The sequence below is a fragment of the Conger conger genome, chromosome 8 (assembly GCF_963514075.1).
Source record: "Conger conger chromosome 8, fConCon1.1, whole genome shotgun sequence".
NCBI lineage: Eukaryota > Metazoa > Chordata > Actinopteri > Anguilliformes > Congridae > Conger > Conger conger.
In genome coordinates this window covers 50005549-50027970 of record NC_083767.1, presented here as the reverse complement: position 1 = coordinate 50027970, position 22422 = coordinate 50005549, and the positions used below count along the sequence as shown (strand labels likewise).

The 22422-nt window shown below is 42.6% G+C and overlaps 1 protein-coding gene across 2 annotated transcripts in view; it reads left to right on the top strand.

The window, feature by feature from the left end:
• Positions 1-1793: 1793 nt before the first annotated feature.
• The window catches only part of ptn (pleiotrophin), a 36204-nt gene continuing 15575 nt past the window's right edge, over positions 1794-22422 (top strand). The window contains exon 1 of one of the 2 annotated variants that reach the window (XM_061252277.1): positions 1794-2049. The gene's annotated coding sequence lies outside the window, so the exon portion shown is untranslated. Of the gene's footprint in view, positions 2050-12379; positions 12399-22422 lie in introns of those variants that run through there. The other variant, XM_061252278.1, reaches the window with a different exon arrangement.

Here is a 22422-nt window from a genome sequence, read left to right as displayed (position 1 = left end):
TTCTTTAGTAATGAACTGTCCACTAGCTTTAAACTGTAATTACGAATAAATCCTGGCACACTGAGGAAGGTTCTTGCATTTTCTTCCTCTAAACCTTGGTCTAAAATGGCTGGCCAATTGGACCAAATTAATGCATGCGATCCTGGAAATAATATCAGGCCTACATAATTAAACTGAAAACCACTGTTTCATGGAAACCTAGGATTTCTTGGAGATTCAAAACACTCCAGGAACTCCCTTTTATGACACTCTGATAATGTTTGAGAGGAAGCATGGCAGGGGAGATGGATGTGGCTATAAAGAAAAGAGCAGATGGATAAAGTGAATTATTCATAAGAAGAATGTGCGTAGGGAAAGCATGGTAGGAATATCTCTACCGAGACACATGAGTCATAATGGCAAGTGACCATTATTGGGGCTACTTTACTGATTGATGTGACATTTTCAAACAACTCTGCTCTCAGTGAGGTTTGTACGAATTTTACAGGCCATTATTACAAAGTCCTGCTTTGCAAGAGCCCTATTGAAACCTTTTCACTTCCAGTAATGAATCTTTCACAAATGTACAGAGATAAACACTCTGCATGTGCCCCCACACATACAAAGACACACATGGACATGTACATTCCCTCTAGGGTCTTTCAGCGCGCTTGTTCCTGGTGGTGGGTATGCACTTTTCACTTTGTTGTACGTCGCTCTGGATAAAAGCGTCTGCCAAATGCCAATAATGCAATGTAATGTACATTCATTCATTATCCTAACCCGCTTGTCCTGAACAGGGTCGCAGGGGGGCTGGAGCCTATTCCAGCATACATTGGTCGAAAGGCAGGAATACACCCTGGACAGGTCGCCAGTCCATCACAGGGCACACACACCCAGTCCATTCACTCACACACTCATACCTACGGGCAATTTAGATTTAGACTTTAGCACTGCACCATCCGTGCCGCCTGTAATGTACACGTATACACCAATCATCTGGTTCAATTTAACTGCCTTGGTCTTTATTCTTAATTTGCAATATATTGATAGAACATCCTAGTACATTTTTTAATGACCTGCACCAATGATTTTCATTCATTAGCGGAATTAGAAGAATGCAGAGTGTGGTGTAAGTGAATCAGAAGATTGCATGCTGGATTTTATTATCTTTTTCAGGGACATGCTGAATTGTGGGTACATTGGCCATCGATGAGTGACATGTTGATGTCAATGTCCTACATGACCTGAGTGCTGGGCTAATGGCACAGGCATATTGATTTAATGATCTGTGTGCAGTCAGACGTCATCCGTCAAAGTATCCTCATGCCTACTTTATTAACAAGGCCTTATTTACTTATTTAAGGGGGTCTGTAGCCATCTGTTTATCCTCCTTTAATGAATTGTACAGAAATGAAAATGGGTAAAAAGAAATGCTGTGTGCAATGCAAGGCTTTGTTACTGGCACATTGTTTTATTGTAGGAGATCTCCCAACATTTCCTGTGCATAAATCACATAGAATGCATACAAATACAAACTCAGCCAAATCCCTTTACTGAACAGATTGACTGGCACTGATACTATAGGCTTTCCCACCTGTCTCTTCTCCTCTTCCAGCTCTTTATCCTTCTGTTTTTCTCTGCCCCACATCTTTTCCAACCTTGCTCCAACTCTTCCTCTTCCCTCTCCTGCTCAGTACGGAGCCCCCCCCCCCCCCCTCCCCCCCAAGGTCCCATTCCTCTCCTCAGCCTCTCTGCTCTGCTCCCCTGCTGAGCGGGCTGTCCCTGGAGTGACCTTGTGATAATGAGCTTCTGATCACGAGTCAGGAAAAGAGCTTTCAGCACACAGCGTCTTCACCACACACGCACAAAAAATAAAACAGACACCGTGCACCCAGCCCCGTGGAACAGCACCAGAGACAGAGAGCAAGAGGCTAAGAGAGAGTGAGTGATAGAGGGACCGCGAGAGAGAGAAATCTAAACAGAAGTGGTTTCAGAAGGAAGATAGAGACAGACGGCAGAAGAAAACTACTGCAAGTGCGGAATCACTTCTGGACTCCCTTGCCCAGAGTAAGTACCGTGTGTGGTGTGGGAGAGCGAAGGGAACCGCGCCTAACTGGAGCACAGTCTCGCTGCAGCTCCGCAGAGCTGGCTTCAGAGCCGCGATAGACACACTTGCAAAGCCTACAGCCAGAGATCATTAGGACAAATAAGAAAGAGGAGCAGGAGGAGGAGTGCAGTAAGTGTTGGGCAGAAACGGAGACCCTTTCAGTCTTCACATTGATCTACAAGTGTTTGTGACACACTCCCTCCTGGGTATACCTCCCAATTATAATCTGCGGTGAGAGGTACAGGGATAGAACAATAATCCATACTACAGAATGAAAAACGTAAACTCTGTCCCCTCCTGCCTGGGATAATTACATGCACATTATGGCTGACGCTACTGATAATTTAGGGATGAAATTTAAAATTATTTACTGGGTCTTCATGTACAGTACTGCAATTGCCAATTACCTTTTTGTTATGCAACTCTGGACATTTGGCTGCTGTGGTGTAAGACTCCCAGCATTCCGCTGGGCTTTACTGCCTGAATTATGAACAATGCAAGTTGGTATATTGAGGCCAAGCTTTATGCAAGTGGCATTCATTTTATTTGTTTGTGAACTTGTAATTAATAATTGTTTGGGGACAGACAGGCAAGCCTTTGCACATAATCAGATTTGGGCTGCCGCACAAAGGCTCACAGCAAAACTTTTTTTAGTTTTGTTTCTGCTTAAAGACTAGGGGCAATGATAATAACAAAAAGAAAAAACAACAACAACACAAATCAACAACAGCCCCAACAATCATTATATGTACAACAGAGCAAAGCAAAATGTCTATTCAAGCAGACAGTGGGAGATGAATATGGCTGGTCTTTGATTTTCGTTTTCTGGCTATTGTTGTATCAGTGAAACCCCGGGACTGGAAGAAGATCAAATGCGTAACTATCCCTCAAGCTTGACTGTATTCATTACAAAAGATTAAGCTAAACTGTTTGCAGCACTGCCTCATATTATCACAGTGGCTCAGGTGTTTACATATTTTGTGGTGGTATATCTTATCATAGCAAAATGGATATCGAAACATATCCCCAAATGCCCTACAACTTGGTACTGCCTTAAACCAGCAATGTTATTTCTCATTCTCCAAACATGTCCACACAAAAAGAACATTATCTGTGTGTGCTTGAATTTTTTGTATTTATTATATGTGTAGGAAGTCCAACACATTTTGATGGTTATTGCAATGTGTGCCTGTGCGTGCATGTGTGCATATGTGTTGCAAAGGGGGTAGAAAGGGGTATTTTCTCTGAGAGCGGTATAATTTGGGTCAGGCCTGACTAGAATAAGAAACCAAGGGGACCTGCATTGTCACATTGCTTAGGTTGAGAAAACCTTGCAGTTTTGTTGCCATAGTTATTTCCACCCCTTATACAACGACTCGACTCCAACCAACAGTCTCCCAGTGCAACAGCATTCCGGCCGTGTACAAAAGACCCCTCTGCACATTGCAGCATCAACTGAGATGGGAACAATGGAATTTCTTTAGAATCAATGCACAGTGGACCTCAATTTGACAGCACATACGAGAGATTAGAAACATAGCAATTAAGTGGAGAAGTGAACCGCAAGGTAATCCATCATTGGTGTGAAATTAACTTTGTTATGAATGGTGTGGCTAGCGGATCTGGAAAACAATAATTTGTAAAAACATTATATGCTTTGACCACAAGAATTTACTTAATTCCTACATTCAAGGTAGAAGAATTTATATATTTGTAATCTTAACATTTTTGGGGGAATTTGCTTGGAACACTGGTTTGAAAACAACCGGGAACAATGGACAATTTTTTATTATGAGGATAGTGCTTTTCAAGGATATTGTGCGTCTGTTGACCCTTATAATAATCAGAAAAAACACTCATATCTACGTACATGTTATTAAATTGAATACAAACGTGAAAAAAAAAAAACACTCTCCAAAACAAACTGTCTAAGCAAGCATGGTCATGTGACTGGCCCCTATACAGTAAGACAAACAGCAAAAGCAAATGAGCGAAGTCCAGAGTGAGGGAGAGAGAGGCCAGTCGTGGGGGGCAGGAGGACGTGAAAAGCTCTCAAAGCCGGCAATTCTGAGCACAGAGAAAGAGAGAGGAAGAGAGAGAGAGGCTGCACAAAGACTTTCACATTGAATCGCTGGTTTATTCTTGAGGGGACATGTTGACCTTTCACATGTGAGAGGAATAGTAAGACTGGTCTAGGGCCTCTTTCCAATGGATCCGTGCCAGAAGACAGGATTGCCTGGAGCTTGGAGCACACATCAGGGCACTGGCGTCAGAGAGAAAGGTAGTCCTGAAGGACAGGGGGCAGAACAATGGTTGTACTAGGATCCCCACTGTTTTAATTTCACTTGTTGCTTTTAAGCAATAATTCCCCATGTCAGAAATTTCAAGTTAAGACTATAAATAACATAAGAATTAATGTCCTGAATTAATACTGACCTGGATTATTTGTGCTCTTGATAAGGTAAGCAAAAAAGTCTGTATAAAATAAACAATACAGGTAGTAAGTTAAATTGTTTGATACAAAATGATACGGTGTTATAATTGCTAAGAGAAAAAATTATTTTAGGCCATTTCTTCATGAAGAATCTTTTAAGATTGCTCTGATCTTTTGGTCTGTTTTCGTAGACTGGACACTTCAATTCAGAGATGGCCACTGCGACAGTAATTTTGTGGTTAGTTAACCATTCATTTATTTCCAATTCTGTACAATTTTGTGGTTAGTTGATTTTGAGGTATGCTAGAGATGATTCTCATGTAGAAAGATCAATTTGTGGCCAGGTGTGAGCTTCCTTTCCATTAATCTCACAATACGTGAGTACAGTGAGCTTGACCTTCTTAGCTTGTGCTTCTTGTGCATGGTGTAAGGCCTTTTTATCTTTACAGCATCACCTCACAGCCTCAGTACCAGAGTGGACTTCCTTTGAATGTTGCAGACAGGAATAAGTGCTTCCATCTTCCAGCTTGTTCCCCGCAAAAAGCAACCTCTGCTAGTCTTAAATCTGGAGCTAAACATTTTTGATGTTATTGGACCATAGCTATATACTAGGTTTTTGACCAAAATATACTTGCACTGGCTGGAGTTCATGGGTCAAGTGACCTTCAAAAAAGCCCCAGGACCAATAGATAAAAAACAGCACCATAAAATGAAATGTCCCCCACCATTTTTTTCAGCATGATGTGCTTTATAACATCAGCCTCCTTCTTCTGGTGTAAAGCTTGCTTCCCTGACCGGAAGAGTACAATTCGATCTCATCCTCAATTACATTTGGAACAGCGAACCAGGTATTATCCTAAAATAATTACATTTGTTTGTTTATTTCCATTGGTTTTGGACCTCAGTGTAGCTATCTTCACTGTAGAGAGAACACCGTTCAGATGTGTGTCAGTTCCATAGTTGCAGAGGTCCACAGTTCAGTGTGCGTGAAGCAACAGGAAGCACCTGCGCCCGCAGAACATCAGGATCTGAAGTGGCACCTGGGAGACTCCCGCAAGCTCAGTGCCAGTCTCACGATGGACCTCCTGCTTTAATAAGAAGGGGAGTGAAGAGCAGCGTTAAATGAGTTTGGTGCGGGAGTCCTCAAACAAAAAAGGAGAAAGATTTACTGCTGGAACAGTCTGTGGTAATGACCTGACTTTCACTGGGGAGATTCAGTTATTCCAAACACGCCGTCAGTTCGGCTGCTGTCGTAACAGACCAAAAAATCGCAAAACAACTGAAGCCTGTTGAAAATCCCTTAAGCTATTCCCCTGCAGTTGGCCTGTTATTTTTATTCAGCCTGAAAGAAGTGAAAGAGTGTCATGAAGCAGTCAGCTCTGTCTGGTTGTAAATTCTCATCTCTCTTTGTGGTGCATCTCTGGGCACAGAGCTAAACATCTATTCAGAGACTGGTCAGACACAAGAATATGCTTCCCTCTAACTTATTCTGTCATTCGAGGTTGTTCCCCTATAGTGTGCTTTAAAAGTGCACTGGGGTCACAAGTATTAAACATATCCGATAAAGCGCTAAAAAGCTTTACAAACTTTACAGCTTCTCAAACATTTTTCCAGTAAAGAAAATAATTTAGCAATAAGACCCTGGCTGATGGGACTGCTGGTCTATGTGGACTGCCATTGCCTGAACTGGTTAATCTTTTTCCAGTAGAAACCTCATTAATGTAGTGCACAACTGAACAGAAATGCACTGTTGAAATGGCAGTTGTAAACAGCAAACTGCCCCTTGAGTATACGTAAACTCTGTAAGCATGGCAACTCTGGTTCTCTCAGAAGGACCTTCCTGTCGGGACGCTGTTTGCAGATGGGCCTTTAATTGCCTTAATTGACTGTCTGATGTTCCCAAAGCTGCTGACATCGTGTACCCTTGCCTCTGTGATCAATTTGTCCATACGGTGCCAGCTCAGGTTCTCCACTGCATGGTTCATGTCTTTGCTGAAGACCGCAAATGCTGTGCGTGAGCACAGAGGTCAGGGGTCATTTTTCAGAGCCAGATGATGGGGGTTACTCGCGGTGGGAGGAATGGCAGAGTTCAGATGACACTGATTTGGCCCAGGCTTGGTCGCCCTTCAATGTTTCTCTAAAAAGATGAAGTGAGGTGCCTGAAAGGGACACATTACCAGTCCAAACAGGAGAAGGAGCCATCTCTTTCTCAGGCTGCAGTTCATTTTAAATCTTATATACTGTACGGAACAAGAGATTCGTTGCCTAGGTTTAGATTCCTCGCTCTCTTCCGGTTGTGCGAAATGGCCCCCCTCCCTCCTTCATCCTGATCCTCTGGCTGTGTTTGCTTGTGTCTGCTGGCTCCAATTAAAACACCACAGGGGACAGAGAATGTTTATGCCTGTACAATGAACTCTAATGATAGTCTCCCGTCTCTCACTCATCAAGCCACCAAAGACCCAAGGGGAGAGGTCTGTGTGTGTGTGTGTGTGTGTGTGTGTGCGTGTGTGTGTGTGTGTGTGTGTGTGTGTATGTGCATGTGTGTGAGAGTGACTGCACAAATTGAATGGAATTCCTGGTTTATTCTTGATTTCATTATGAACTTTGTGGTGCATAACAGTTTTTGGTGCGCCTCCTTGTTTTGCAGATTGCAGGGGCTTGGGGTGCCAAATTAATTTCAAACATGCTCACAAAAAGCTAATGTTCATTCATACTTCTCGCCTTCCAGTCATATCCATACTGTAATTAGTGCCACTGAGTGTGACTGATGAAGCCATAAAAAATAAATATATATATATATGGAAACCGTATTTTGATAAATATAGCCACGCATAACATTTCCATTACACTTTGGACTGAACTGATTTTTAAAATAGTGCAGTCCATATTCATAAGCATGATGGACATGTTAAAATCAATAGCCCAAATCAATGCAGAGCTTGAAGTATTTGGCTACTGTACATGACTGTGTGCAATACATTGATTCAGTAATTGCATTATTATTATTACAGGCTTAGCCTTCATCAGAATATTAGACTATGAACCTAAAACATACATACATTAAAAAGGTTAAAAAAGAAAACAATAATTAGCACAATTTTAAGCACATGTTATATGAGACATGACATGCCACTTGAGGAATTAATCACATCCTTTCATTCAAGAGGAGTAAACTAATACCACAAAATTTCTTTTTATAGTTCTTTTTTCAAAACCTTAAATTACACCATTACAGTATGCTAACTTCTCAACATGCAATGAAATACAAACAGTGCGGCTTCAAACGGTTTGAAGGAACGGATGATTGTGGTGTGCAGATTAATAAACATTGTGGATTTTGCAGATTTCATTATTGCAGAAATATTAAATTGTCTTGAGCTTGCTAAAAATGAACAAACTAACACAAGGCTCATGTTGCAGTCATATAGCTGTTCACAGGGATATAAATGAGAAATAAAAGCAGGCAACCATGCACAACACTCCACCACTTAGTCTCCTAATTGCAATCTTTGTTATAATGGGTAAGCTAATCCAAATGGGTAAAGCATTGAAATGGAAAAAATGTCTAATGATTATTCATCACATTGCTTGCAATGAAGCTGAGGACAACATGATGAACAAAGACAGGAATAAGATGAGACTTACTGGAACTGTGCACTGTGCATTATGCTCCCACCGCTATTCGCAAATCTGAAATCTTTGTTTTTCCCCTAAGCTCTGAAAGTGAGGGAATTGAAAGCCTTTTTTTGGGGTCTTATTCCTTCTTTTTAGAAATTCTATAAAATGAGACCAACCATGCATATCAAATGATTTACCGGTTACACAGAAACCATCTCTCCACATGTTGCCAAGTCATCATGACCAATAAAACCATGGCCATGAGGGAGAGACGCTAGGATAATCACCCATGCAGTTGGGGAAAAGAGTTGAAAGATTTCTTTGTCAAACATCAAAGCAAATGATATCATGGAGTTCAGCAGGCGATGTCATTATAAATAGATTAATAATGACCTTGCCTGCCCCCTCCCCCCACCCCCGCAAAAAATAATAATAAATACAATTTTACAAGCTTGTTAAAACAAGTCTTGAAACAAGTAAAAAGGCTGGATAAAACAGCTTAATCCCTTTGAACTTAAATCTGGTGTAGGTTTTAATAAGGCTGTGCCGAGATGGATTTGCTCTGTTGATGCATATTTAGAGAGCTTTTCACAGCTATAGGTGGCTACTCTTCAGCTTTACGCCTCTTCTGCACAATATGGACAAAGATAGTTTTAAAACTCCACACGTCAGGCCTATGCCAAATAAAACTCCTGTCCTCCCACCAGTCACAGGTCAGTGCCCGTTCTCCTCCCCTGCCCCCGGAGCAGACGGATTCAGCTCAAGGTACAATGTTGTTTCTTGAAGAAATATCCAAACTTTTCTCAGCTTCAATTTCTTCACTGACTCTGGGACATTAGCTTCTACGATTTATTGATATTTAGTTAGACTGTTCCTCCTTCCACCCGCACAATATCTCCTGTGCCACTTGATGCCACACAGCCCCAAAGGAAAATAGATCCACCCCCATGCTTGGCAATGGTTGGCAAGGTGTTCCTTTCTTCAAACGCTTCCCCGCTTTTGTGTATCTTTTGTGATTGTGGCCAAAAAGTTACATTTTTGTTTCAAAGATTTTTATTACAAAATGTCTCTGGCTTATGTAAGTGTGGTATTGCATACTTCAGATATTTACTTTTATGGTGAGATAGCAGGAAAGGTTTGCTTCTGACAGCTCTTCCATCATTTTTGTGTGAGCAACACTGCCCAGTGGCCTGGTGCACCACTACTGGTGACACTAAGCCTTTCTGAAGGTCCTTTCCAGTGATACTTTTTTTGCTTTGCATACCTCACCACTATACAAGCCATTCTATCTGAGGTTTTCCAGATGTTGCTTTGCTTTCCCACTAACTTCCATTTCTTATTGATGTTTCTGACAGTTGAAATTCCACACTATAACTAGTTTAGATATTTTCTTAAAGACTTCCCTTACTTTGTAAGAGTCAATTCTCTTTATTTTCAATTCCTCGGTCAACTGAACTGCTTACAGGAGAGTTGTTGAGAGCAAGCCCAACACCCTGAGGTTCGAAGGGTCTGTTCTCCTGAAAAAGATGGTCATAAACAGATCTATCAATAGTTACAGGGCTGGGCAGTGGCATTCTTCTGGCTCTTGTGGCTCCATCTGTGCAGTTAGCCATCTATATGACATTCCCCAACTCCAGTGTCTGGTGGTGCTGCACCAGGAGTCTGTCCGACACACTCCAATCCTTTGTTGGTTGCAAATAATTACCTCTATCATGAGATGATCACCACTCACCAGATGGTCAGCCAAACAATGATCTTGGATTGATAGGTTATAAGGGTGGGTGTGGAAAGATTTATTTCCAATTATGGAATGGTTGGTAATTATAGTGTAGCCACCTGTATAAGAACCAAACAGAGCCCCAGTCTATCATGGTCATAGAGACAAAGCTTATGAACAGTCAGCTTACAGCCATAATTAATTATGTTGCCACAATTGGGAACAGCACAATTATTTACCATTTTCTGCCATGTGCTAGTTAGCTGGACAGCTAATACTCTTATATCATTTGTAAACTGTGTTGTTAATTCAAGACCACGAAGTACACAGGCTGGTACAGTAAGTAAGCAGTGTTTTTTCCATTTTCAGCACTGCCCCTACAATGTCTAGCTAGAGTGCAGAAGTTTACAGCTGGTTAGGAGGGTAGTGCTTGCTTTGAGGAAAAAATAGTTCAAACTCAAATAGAACATTGCTGTTGTTCTAAATTGTTTCTGAACTCAAGACCACAAAGAAAATACTGTGTGATTCCCATTTTCTAAAAAATACATTTATCATAGCTTTTGAGGACTGCAAAAATGTATTACAATTGGAACCATATCTGAGTATGCGGTAAAGGGTTATCAAACTCAGTTTGTGCTGTTCTCTATCATCCCAGATTATCTGAAAATAGAGCCTGGTTTAAAAAACACTGAACTTATCTTTTAATGGGTCTGCTAGAAGGGTGCCTAAGGTTTGAACATAATTTATTTTTCAAACTGTTAAAGTCAGCAAATAATTAATCATTTGCATTAACACTTGCAGAAATCTGTTTAAATTTGAGCCCTGTAGAGGTTGTTTTAATGTTTTTTTCATTTAGAGATTCATGCAGTTTTGAGTTGTGGTGGCGCACGGCTAACGTAACGGATACTGGCATCAGTTTGTTGCCATTGCACACCGAGGACCGGGGTTCGTTTCCCGGTCGTGCCAAAGCTGAGTTTGGCCTGCCCACATCACATGGAGTGATATAATAGGAGGAGGCAAGGCGGGTTAGTGAGATTGCTGCATACAATAGCACCCTGGGCGCCTTGGAATCTGGCTTCTAAATTGGGAGAAAAACTGGAAAAATAAGAAACCAATTCTTAAAAATGTTTTTTTGAGATTCATGCAATTTGATCAGGAAGTGTCCAAGCTTACATCCCACTCTTTGTTTCTGTATCTACTGTGTAACAAATGCTTTACAACAAATGCGCATACAGAGACACGCAGACACACACACACGCACACACAAGGCGGTGTAGGAGAGATCAGGTCAGGGAAAGCTACGAGCTGTTAAAGCCAGAGAAATCAGTTTGACCCCCAGTTTGATTTGCTCTGTAGCTCAGTGAAGCAGGAATAATACGCCTGTATGTCCCCTGGGCTCTGGCCATTGTGTAGGAGGGGGTTTTGTCTTAGCGAGCAGCACTGAGGCTGGCCAGTCAGGACTCAGCCTTGCTTTGTTGCTCCAGCCGCAAGGTGGCTTCAGGACCACGCTTGTATCCACCTGTTCCTGAAGTCATTTTGAACAATGCTTGAACTGCAAAGAACTGCAAAATGTCAGAAACAAAGTTTACAGGATGTGTGAGGGAAAGGAAGGCATGTGACTTTTCCCCTGGTGTTTACTTATCAGCGCTACTTGGTACAGTGCAAAGGGCTGCATAGTGGAATGGAAGCACTTTTTTAATGGTAGTCTGCATGTCCCATTCAAGTGTACTACGCTTACAATATACATACTGTATGCCATGGCACTCTGGAAAGAGTGCCTGCCAACCAAAGGAATTACACAAACTTTATTGAATAAATAAATGAACACACGCTTCCTGTATCTGCATAAACGCATCCATAAATAAACACGTACATACGGAAGAAAACGCACATTCATAAATGTATAATCGCGCCTTTAGTGCGGGTGGAAAAGTGCGCCTGTTTTAATAGATAGCGGGTTTGGACCGCGAGCTGCTCGCGGGGCTGGCGGGTCCGCCCGGACCTGCTCTCCACGCTCCAGTGCCCCCTGCTGCCCCTGCAACAGAAAGGAAATGAAATTACATTTTTAAAAAGGAAACGCTGTCAGACCCATAGAGTTTAGCATGTGAATTGGATTTTCCCTCCCCCCTCTCTTTCTCCTGTTTAGAGAGCAAAACATTTTCAGCCGCTGAAAAAGGAAGCCATTAAGCAGCGGCGGTGATGAAGTGCGCGAGCATCCTCGCCGCTTAACGGGCGTTTCTCACCGCGGAAAAAAAAAAAAGACTTCTCCGTGAAATTGGTGAGGAGAGGCTGGGACGAATTGGAATGCAAAATATGTCCACTTGTCAACTCGTTCAAATTGTATCACGCAGTTGGCCCCGCATTCCTATACCTCAATTACTGTCCCTACGGTCTGACGCCTAATTTACTATGGTGCTGAGAAGCGCAGGCACATGGCGATGCAATCTGACTGTCTCTCATCTCATCACCCAGGACTGGGAAGGGAGCTTAAAGCCGACTCCTCTTGGGTAGGGGCCAGGAAAGAGTAAAGCGACTTGCAGGTACATTTGTTTTCCTTTTTACATTGCCAAGAGCATCTATCCAGCTGAAGCACTCCGCTCACGATTTGAACCCGTGACCCCCTCTGTCATGTCGCTGCCCCAATTCCTACACCATGTTCGAGTATGAGGGAGAGGAGTGACACTGACAGTCAGTGGAAGGAAGATGAAGGTGTACGACTTCTCACTGACAGATTACTCAGAACTTACACAGCAGATCGTTTATGCACATTCTCTTACATGTGAAACATTTTTACATGTAAACATACAACAACTGAACGTGTGCATGTATGTGAGTGTGTGTGTGCATGCGTGTATGTGTGCATGTATCACTCCAAACTGACAGATTACTCACACTTCACAGTGACCTAAGCAGATAATGTATGCACATTCTCAGAGATGTACAAAATTGGGATAGACATGCTGTGTTTTATATCCCGTGTTGCAGCAGTTAGCATTGCCTGTGGTGATGTGCACTACTGTCAGACCAGGCCCTCCTGGTAGCTTCAGAGAAACTGCATGGACAACCTCTGCACTGCTCTGAACACGGAGGCCGATTAAATGTTTGCACTTTTAGTCCAGACAGTTCCAGTTTCAGTGTGTGATTAAATCTGATGTATAAAAAACAAAGAAACAGAAACAGAATAGAAAGATGACGCCTGACTGAAGCTTGTCTGAGAGCAGCTCTATTGGATAATGGATCACATCTCTGGCTTCTTGGCACTTTGATTGTGTTTGTACAGCAGTGGGCGGGAAATGACTGTTGTAATATTGAGTGGATTCATCATCTGGAATCTTTTCACAATATTAAACTTCAATTATAAATCATTTTTTCAAGTTACATTATCATCAAAACAATCTTTGATTATGAGCAGCAGGTAAAAAAAAAGTATTGCACCTACAGGTTCCAAAGATTTTGTGTAGAAAATGTGTAGAAGGAAGAAAATTGATATAGCACCTTAATCCCAAGCGCTGTACAATTGATGCTTCTCATTCACCCATTCATACACACACTCACACACCGACGGCTTTTGTCTGCCATGCAAGGCGCCGACCAGCTCATCAGAAGCATTTGGGGGTTAGGTGTCTTGCTCAGGGACACTTCGACACAGCCCAGGCGGGGGATTGAACCGGCAACCCTCCGACTGCCAGACGACTGCTCTTACTGCCTGAGCCATGTCACCAAGCCATGTCGCCAAATGATTGAGTTTCCTCACTAAAACAAACAAATTAGTAATACTTCCATGCCTGTCACAACTTCCCAGTTTGCCACAACTAATTCAGCCATGTTAGTTGGCAGCCATGTGTATGGTTATTAAGACTTTTTGCACTTACCAGTTGAAGGGGGTCCCATGGTGGAGGTGGAGCAAGAGCAGCGCTTTCTCTGTGCTGGCCATGAGAATGAGTCTCTCCTGGAAAGACATGCTTTGGCCAGTAGGGTCTGTTCTCTTCCCATTGGGGCAATTACTTGGCATGGAGTGTCCTCCGGTGGGGATATTGTACTCAGCCTTTGGATGCCAATCAAATCATTCTAGCTGCTAAAACAAAATCCAAGAGCCATGCCAGTGCTGTTGTGTTCAAGATTGATTAACACCACAGGACAATGTTACTGTGGTGTACATTCTATAAATGCAAGCTTGTAATAATTTGACCCACAGTCCAGAAAAATCTCAGTGTACAGAAATGGCTGGGATCAAAACTATTAAATAAGAAAAAAAACAACTATGATTGTATGATGAGGTCACGGTGCTACCGTGACCTCACATGATTTATGAATCAATACGAGTGTAGCCCAGGAACATGTCTCTCTCTCTCTCTCTCTCTCTCTCTCTCTCTCTCTCTCTCTCTCTCTCTGTCTCTCACTCTCTCCTCCCTCCCTCCCTCTCTCTCTCTCCCCCCCTCTCTCTCTATCTCTGTCTCTCTCTCGGGTCAACGATTAGTCATTTTTGAATACCAGTATTTTATAAGATTAAAGGCTTTGCTGTTTCCACTGCCAAAAACAGCATTTCTACATTCTCTTGGATAATCAACTTTGACATCTCTTTTATGGTTGCTGTTGTCTTTTTTATATCTGATCCAGTGCAGCTCTCTCAGGGGGAACAAAGCAACAGCCCTGTTTACCTGGCATTCATTTTTCATCTACACGGTCTGTATAGTTTCCAGCTGTGCATTTGAAGTGAATGCTCCCAATGGATAAGGCATAGGCCTTCTTCATACTAAACAGGACGTCTGTTCTTGTAAGGATACTGACTGTGAGCTGCTGAAATTGTTTATATTGTCAATGAAGAGGTCTGGAAGACCTATACCAAAGGTAAAGGAAATGAGGTTGGCAAAGTGTCTCTATATGTTTCCAGGCTCCTCCTCTTTTCATTTTGTTTGACCCCCCCCCCCCCCCCCTCCACTAATCTCCCTGTATGCCATGTCCTGGGTGCCATACTGCAGGGATTGCCATGGAGATGGAATGCAGTGCGCTAATAATGTGGCATCCCATCCACTCTTTTCATCAGCGCTGCAATGGGAGGTGGTGTGTGTGTATGAAGGGGTGTGTGTGTGTGAATATCACACACACACACACTGAGTTAAAGGGGGCGGGGGTGTGCTCTGGATGAGTAGTCTATTAACAGCACATTCATATATTCTTACCCTTGACTTGCTGCGTACAATAGGTGGCAGGATGGAACAGGCTGTGGTTAGATTCATGTGCACATCTTGGGCTGAGGAGAAGCACTACTCCTCACATCCACAGGGGATTGCTTTTGCACCAGTAGAGGGCAGTGTGCGGTTATAGTAATGATCATTTCATAAGAATTGTTTTTTCCCCCAGAACTAGAACTAGAGCAACATAATGCTGATTTTTACTCTGGTACTGTTAACCAAGTAGTCAAACTGTGTGTGAGATAAAGAGCATGGTTACTTCTCCTTTTTGAAATAAATAAATAAATAATGAAAGAACATGGTGAAACTGGGCATCTGACGTAAACATACGAGGACTGAATGTGTGCATGTGTGTGTACGGGCGTGTCAGCGTGCCTTTGTGTGTCTGGGGGGAAGGGGAAGGTTTACTGCTATATGCAGATTCAGAAGGTCATTCATGACCTCTGGTGTCATTTTCCTTTCCTCATTCTTTATTTTGTTCTTAAAATTCTGAAGCAATTGCATCTGGAATCCAGTAGTCCGTCTCATTATATAGTTATTTATATTGTAAACAGCCATAGGTCATGAGATGAGCTGCCCTTATGAAAAACATATATGCAAATATATGTAAAATTGTGATAATATATGCAAATATATGAAGCTAAAATATGTGGAATATATTGCTCTTCAATTTTGAACTATGTCATTAATATAGTATCAGTATGACTGCGTCATATGCAGTGTATAATTTGCTTTGTCCTTTAATCAGTTGGAAGTTTAATTGCAATGTTTCACACTATATGCACTAGAAATATTTAAAGGACCATTGTAGAACCAAAAAAAAGAAAAGAAAAGTTGAGTACACATTGGATATGCAGGAAAATCCAAAAAAGAAATCGTTCACATGTATTCCAATCCATTAAGCACATAACTTATATTGTGTTTGCATATTTGTGGTTAATATGAGAGGGAATAAGGGAATGCATTTAATATGATAATCAACTGTTGGTACAAACCCTACTGTAAACAAAACAGCTGCTACTTTATATTGTCTTGTATGTCTGCAAAAATGCATATTTGCAGATGATTAAATCCATTACTGCTATTTATATCCATAATCTCAGTGGACCATTCCTCATAGTCTGAGCTATCTTTACAGTCTGATCATTTGCTTGGATTTTATTGACAGTTTCCTCTATAATTGGGGGTGGACCTGCTACATATGAGCATTCATGGTGTTTGATATTTTAACAACGGTTCGACACAGTGAATACTAAATAGCCAGATTGCCTTACTTAATAACATAGTGTAGGCACTGCAGTCTGTCTTATCTCTCATATTTGTTTTTGTTTAAGTTGTTTTGTTAAAAGTTACATTATAGGACAATTAAGAATGCGGTTTTACCCTGTATGTGTCAGTCATACGGTCGCTGACGTGAAGTTTACCGTCAGCTGAAGACGGGACAGGTCTGCCCCTGTGAAAGGTATCCCTTCACTTAGGATGGGTGTGTGTGGGCCCCAGACACATGGATGGTGGGGGTGGTGAGGCGATGTTCTTTTTTTGCCATGGGGAATAATGTTCTGTCTGCGAAGTCAGGATTCCACACTCTGCTATCAGCTGCCACAGGAAAGTTGGGCTTTGTTCTGACATTGCGGAAAGACCCGGCATCTCTGTCTGCTTGTCACCAAGCGCAAGCTGAAACTTGTACGTCATATTGGCAAGAACGTGACAAAGACTCGAGTGGACCTAAACAATACCTCAATATGCCTGCATGAATAAAAATAACTTGTGTGGGAAAAAATAATAGCAGTGTGCGGACTTTATTCCTTCTATCCAGAACACTCTCATGGGTAATATTTGGACAGGGTTCTGAGCAATGCTGTAGCCTACACATTTCAACGCCCTTTCTCCCTCCTCTTACAGGCACTTCTCGCATATATAGCCATACACCCTACAGGCAGCTGTGTTGGCTGAATGAGTATTGTTGTTTTCCACCTGTACTTCTCCATAAATGAGTGCACTCAAGGACAGCTTCCTCTTTTTCATCAGTGCTTAACAGTAAACAGTAAGGTATGGAACAAGGATCTCTGCTGTTCCATATGCAGAGATGCTTGTTGTGGCTCAGTGGTAGAGTATTTATGGGGGAGCCTGGCAGGGTCATCGGGGGAAGGGCGGAGGGATGGAGAGGACAGCCAGGATGGTGTTTGTGTTCTGGCAGAAAGGGTGTAATTTGCATGGCGTGCTAGTACACTAATGCATCTGTTGGGAGCGACAAGGAACAAGATAGCGCCCACCCCCCTGTTCCCCCATGAGTGAAAAGGTGTGAGAATGTACAGATCAAATCACGTGATTTGTTGGGGACAGAGCTGTGGGTAATAACTCTCCTGACCAATCGGGAGACCCTGTGAGGGTCAATCACTGGAAAGGGAAAGGGGGAATTTCTCCTCCAGAAGGACTGATGGCATCTGGTGTGCCAGAATTGGTGATTCCTGGTACATAATTCCACTCCTTGCAGTGCAGGCAGGGCACATAAAGTGGTCTTTACTATTTCACTTGTCAGAAAGGTCTCTTTAACAACATAGCTCAAATACAAGGCCAGCCACCGCTGTTTACATTTCAGTCAACATCCTGTGTAAACCCTGCGCATTTTAAGCTTGTTGATTGATATGGTCCACAGCTGCTTCCTTTATTTTTAACGTGTTAATGCAGAAAGGACAGCTTGTACTGTTCCTAATGTAATTGCCCCCTAGTTAGAGCCTTCTGTTCTCTGATTGGCTCAACTATTAAAATATTAAATCTAGTGGCCACTCGCATGAAGTTGACCGAGGTCCCTTGGGCTACTGCTGCATTAAATCAACCCAATTATGTGCTAGATGCCCACAGGCTATTCATTGTTGCCAGTGACAGATTCACCCATCATCTGATCTCCTCCGGTAGTCGCAAGAGTGAGAACATGGGAAATGAGGCTTGCAGGTGAGTGCATTGGATTACTACAGTTCCAAACTGGGGTGAAAGAAAGAGGAACGCTCTTGTACTGTATAGCACCCTATGGCTTTCCAGGCATTGCTATCTGTTTAAACTGGCTTGAATAAGATTTTTGTTTACACTTAAAGCTTGACCTGTTGACTGCTAAATGTCTTCTCATGGGTCACAGTACTGTATATCCTATCCAGCTGCATGTACATCTACATGGAGTGCTAAATGGACCCATCGAGTTGTTGTTTGTCTATGTGATGCGCATTAGATTGGAATGTGCACTTGGGCGCCCTACTCAGTGCATCCATTGGCTCATTTGGGTTCACGGTCCCAGTCTATTGAGTCATTGTGTATCTGATGAAGAGAGTGACATTTTCTATTTTGACAGAGACAGGATGCGCTGACACCAAGTGACATTTCCCATTAAGGGAAGAGAGGAGTGAGAGGAGAGAGTTGAGCAGTGGGGAGTCGGGGGTAATCAGTGCGACTGACAATGTTAATGAGCTTCCATCATCAACAATGGAATCCTCCATATCCACCTTAGGTTTCTGAGCTGTGGAAATCCACTCGAACACACACACACACAAACACACGCTCACACACACGCACACACACAAATGCACACACACACACACACACACACACACGCTCACACACACACTCACACTCACAGACACTCACACACACATGCACACACATTCACACACATACACACACACACATGCACACACATTCACACACATACACACATGCTCACACACACACACACACACACACACACGCACACACAGACACACATTCACACACACATGCTCAGACACACACACACACACGCACAGACACACGCTCACACACACACACACACACACACGCCCAGGGATGTCTGTGCCAGATGAGAACCATGACGCAGAGAAATCTAGAAAGATGCCAGGGATGCATAGGCAATAGTAAGCAAAGGAAATGTGAAAGTGGACGAGTCAAAAGAAGGATGATGCAATATTTAGCATCTTGTGCTGGCATGCAAAGCAGCCTCTGTTCACAGGTGTCATTGCCCCTCGATCGGGCTTGTTTAACAGTGCTGTAGACATGGCTGGTCCCAAAGGGAACCCGCAGGACCAAGGTCACACTGGTTACACAGACAGCGACACCCTGGAGCACATATCCCTTCTGTTCCCATTAGTGCTTCACATTGTGGAACGTGTGTACACAGTACTGTTCAAAGAAGAAAATGCAGATAGGAGCTTGTTAAGGAGACTTTGGTGCAGAGAACATATAAAAGGGCATAGCATATGCATGAGTTTAGGAAAATGTGTTTGAGCATTGTGTACTCTGCCATTTACTGCTCCTCTCCCCCCCGCCCCTGCCCCCCAAGACCATATGTTCCTGAACCACCCAGCAAACCGAGAGTAGGATATTGCCCTCTTCTAAGAGAGTGAGAGAGAGAGAGAAGAGAGGGGGAAAGAACGAGACAGTGAGATGCTTGAATTAATGTTGCACACGACCATCCCTGCTGCATAAAAAAGGCACTGACATGTTTAATGAACAAGTGTCCCAAGGTGCTTTCAGGACTCCCCGCCAAAAAAGGCCATTCATTTAAAGGAGGCTTGTATAGAGTGGAGTCTTTTGAAAGTGGATTTTTAAGGAAAGAGGTGGGGAAAAGGAGAAGGGGAAAAATAAAGAGAAGATGACAAGAGACACAGAGAATGAATACTGAGCAAGGGCCCTTTGGTTCCTGTGGCTCACAGGATGGAGGGAGATCAGAAATGTGGGATCAAATTGAACCAAAAGCAGTTATCTGCCACATCAAGGGTGGAGAATGCAATGAGAGAGAGAACTAAAGAGAGATGAAGTTTCTGGAAGCTGCAGGCTCCCGCAGGTAATTCAACCATGACTTCCACATCATCAAGCCATGATAAATCTCAGATAAAAACAAGGGAGGGAGAAAACCAAGGAAAATGGAGTCAGGTTTCAACATCTACCCACATCATGGTACTGCCCAGAGCTGTTGTGTCTTTTCAGTGGGTATCTTTTGGTGCTTTTTCTGTTTGAAATGGCTGCACACAGATCAGTGTAATATGAAAACTTAAAAAGGCGGAACACTAATTGTAAGGTGCCACCATGGCGTTCAGAATTTTGCTTTAATGAGGTATCGCCACTTGAGATGTGTGCAAAGCTGCCAAGACGCACCGCAGTGCTGAAAGAAGATTTTTATCAGTGGAGTTACAAGAGGACACAAGATTCTCTTCCTTTCTTATTCAGGAACATGAAAAAATATTTTCATAAGATTTCCAAAGTGGCCTTGCCAACAGAAAGTTCTTCTTCTTCTTTAACTTATTTTCTTCGTTAACTTCTTTAACTCTCCAGCCATGTTATGCCACTGTCTTGTAGCTAAATCCATTAATTGCAAATAATGGGTTTGTAAAGGATGACCTTCCTGATTAGGAGCAGTGGTACACGATGAATCCACCATGATGTTTCAATGTGATAAATGAGTTTCAATCCTATGTTATTAACAGGAAACCATTACTTGATATGAATTTTGGCCAAAAATCGTCTGGGGCTTGGACCACCAACCCCACAGATCCCACTCCTTTGCCATTGATTCAACATTCTAAAATCCCAACATAACTTTAACCAAAAGAGATAGTTATGTCTCTGCTGAGGAGATTACATTTTTAAAACATGGATAGGCACAAATACCTGACCTCCTGGCCCTTCAACATCTTCATCTTTAGATGACATTAGTCATCCCTCTTCTTGTGACTGCGGTCACAGTATTGGGAATTAATCCACAGTCATTTGAAAAGCCCTTTCTGAAAGTTTTTTATTCTCACTTCACAATAAATCTTCTGTTTTATGTTGGAGTAGGTTTTGGCAAAGGTAGAAGGATGGTACAAGGCAAGACCAAGCCTCCGACATGCAGTGCCCCCTGTGTTAGCTTAGATTTGATCTCCTAGCTTAGCCTCTGGGGAGGACGAAATTATGAAATAGTGCAAGAAGCACCATTTATCGCCAGTCCTGGTGAGAGCAGGTGGAGGCCTCAGCATGGAGCACTCAGCTGCCCCTTGTGAAGCCCCCCAAGCAGCTACCCCATCCCCCTCACTCCCGCACTAATGTGGCCTCACTCCAGACTCCCATTTATTTCTCAGAAGAGCAGTTTAGATGAGAGCTCCCTGACTGATTTCAGTTTCCCTGGGAAGAAAAGCAAAGTTAATGCCTGAATTGGCAGCTGCCTCGCTCACTTACCACTAACCTGCAGTAGGCAACCACTTGGAAAATACATTTTGATTCAAGGGAAATAACAAAAATAAGCATGAATTGCAAAAATAATAATTCACAGGTACTGCTACTCAGAGCATGTTTGGCATACCAAACTGATGATTTGCTTAGTCAAAGAACGATGACCGCAAATACGGCGCTGTCGGGACCTAAAGAGCTGTGTGATGCCTCCCTGATGTAAACATGCTTTGACTGTCAACACTTAATGCTGGGCAACCTTTACTATCAAAAGAGTCATTTTTGGCCAAAGATATCCGTCTGGAGCTGTAAAACATATTTGAGCCTTATACTCACTGAGCACTTTATTAGGTATTTATTAGAGTATTTGTTTTACTTATTGGTCTTTTGCTGTGTTAACCTATCCACTTAGAGGTTTCACACCAGAGCTCTTCTGCACACCAATGTTGTAATGTGTGGTTATTTGCGTTACTGTCCTCTTCCCATCAGCTTTGACCAGTCTGGCCCTTCTCCTCTGACCTCTCTCATTAAAAAGGTGTTTCTGTCTGCAGAACTGCTGCTCTCTGCAAACTGTTGTGCATGAAAATCCTCAGACTGCCCTGTTTGGTACAATACTGCCAATCATTCCAAGGTCAAAGTCATTTAGATCAAATTTCTTCCCCATTCCAACATTTGGTCTGAAAAACAGCTGGACCATGTCTGCATTCTATTATGCATTTAGTTGCTGCCACATGATTGGTTGATTCAATATTTGCATTCATACGCTGGTGTGTGGGTCTACCTAATAACGGAATCACTGAGTGTACTTCCCAAAGTCACAAGGTGCCACTGGCAGGAGTGCTGAAATCCAATGTTCAGCTGCTAAAGTAAAATGCAAAACGAGGTTAGTAATAGCCCTCTGAGAAATCTGCTTTAGATTTGAGATTTCTTTTTTTTAGATAGACCGTTTCTTCAGCTTTTCCCATTCAGTAGGATTAAAGAGCCATAAACACCACTGCAAAAACGGAATTAAACAGTTGTTCCCTGAATAGAAAAAGATATCAGGTTTGAGACAGACGTGGATCAGTTTCAGATAGGGATGATTTATTCTTTTGTTCAGGTGCATTGATTATCTCTGTGCTTCATTACAATTACTCCCTACTCTGCAGCTCCAGTAATATCCAGCTGAGATAAGAGACCA